This window comes from Rhea americana, unplaced genomic scaffold (genome assembly GCF_003343005.1).
Source record: "Rhea americana isolate MKP2758 unplaced genomic scaffold, rheAme1 scaffold_568, whole genome shotgun sequence".
Classification (NCBI taxonomy): Eukaryota; Metazoa; Chordata; class Aves; order Rheiformes; family Rheidae; genus Rhea; species Rhea americana.
In genome coordinates, this window is record NW_028186721.1 from 48,637 (window position 1) to 50,005 (window position 1,369).

Sequence of the window (1,369 nt, forward strand, 5' to 3'; positions counted from 1 at the left end):
TGCTGGCGGTGAGCTGGAGGCCGGGYGGAGGCAGGAGGGCGGCGGGAGCCGGCGCCGCGGCCGGCGGCCGCTCCGCTGCCCTGGGCGCCTGGCTCCCGTCCTCGTSCTCTCCTCGCCGACCTTCGTCTCGGGGCCGTTTGCCAGCGGTCGGGGTGCAGCGTGCGCGCGAGGCGCGGGCCCTGGAGCACACGCGTGCCGGCGCAGGACCGTGCGTGTGGCACGGGGGCAGCACCAGGACCCCCCCTCGGCGGCGAGGCCYGTGCAGGGCGTTTTCTCGCGGCCACACAGCAGGGCACCGGGGGGGCTAGGAATAGCACGAGTAGATAAATCGTTTCCTCCCGGCCCGGCACGCCGGAGCGGCGGCGCCGGCCGAGCCCGGGGCCGGGACATGCCCGGCCACGCGCCCTCCGCCCGCGGGGCCCTGGCTCCGTTTTTCCGCTGTGGCGTGGGACTCGGGCGGGCGGCGGGGGCTGGAACGGAGGCGTCAGCCGGCAGCGGCGGAGCTGGGTCGTGGAGCCGCCGGCAGGGAGGGGGAGATGCCTGGGGGTGGAGGGGGGCGCTGGGGGCTGCCGCAGAGCACCGGGGTCCCGGGAAAACCATCCCCATCCCCATCCCCATCCCCATCTCCATCCCCATCTCCATCCCCATCCTGCCTGTGCTCCTCGATGGGGCCAGGCCTCTTCCCGCTGCCCCTGCCTGCCTTCCTCTTCCTCCTCCTCTTCCTCACCTGTGCAGCAGCAGTCAGCTGAGCGGGCCAGGCCCCTCCCCGGGCCGCTGCGCCCGGATAAAACCCCGGGGTTCGGGGCAAAGGGCAGCGCCGGAGCCGGGAGCTGCCTGCAGGTGAGTCCTGCGGGGGAGGGCTGGGGTCCCCGCGCCCCCGCCCCCGCGGTGCCTTGCAGACCGGCTCCGGGCAGGCACCGGGTATCCCTCACCCCCCTTCCCGGAGCATCCCGGCCCTCGGGGCGACGCGTGCCGGCGGGGAGCAGCGACGGGAGGGTTTCGCCCGGGGCGGCACCTCCCGCCCGGCGCAGCCCCCCGCGGCTCCCCAGCCCCCTCGCCGGGGCCGGCGGCGATTCCCGGCCGCTTCCCGCGAGGAGCCGCGTCCCGGCCCGCTCGCGGGTGGCTCCGAAACGCCCCGGCCTCGTCCGCAGACGCAGCCGCGGGAAGCAGCGATGGCAGCTCTGTACCCCTCCCTCGAGGACTTGAAAATTCACCAAATCCTGGAGGTGAGCGTCGGCGCCCCGAGCCGCCACCGAGCCGGCCCCGCTGCCGGGGGGCGAGGGGGGCGGCCCGGGGCTCCCCGGGGCCGCCGTGAGCCCACGCCGTCTCTCTGCAGGCGCAGGCGAGCGCCGGCGCCCGGACCCCCCCC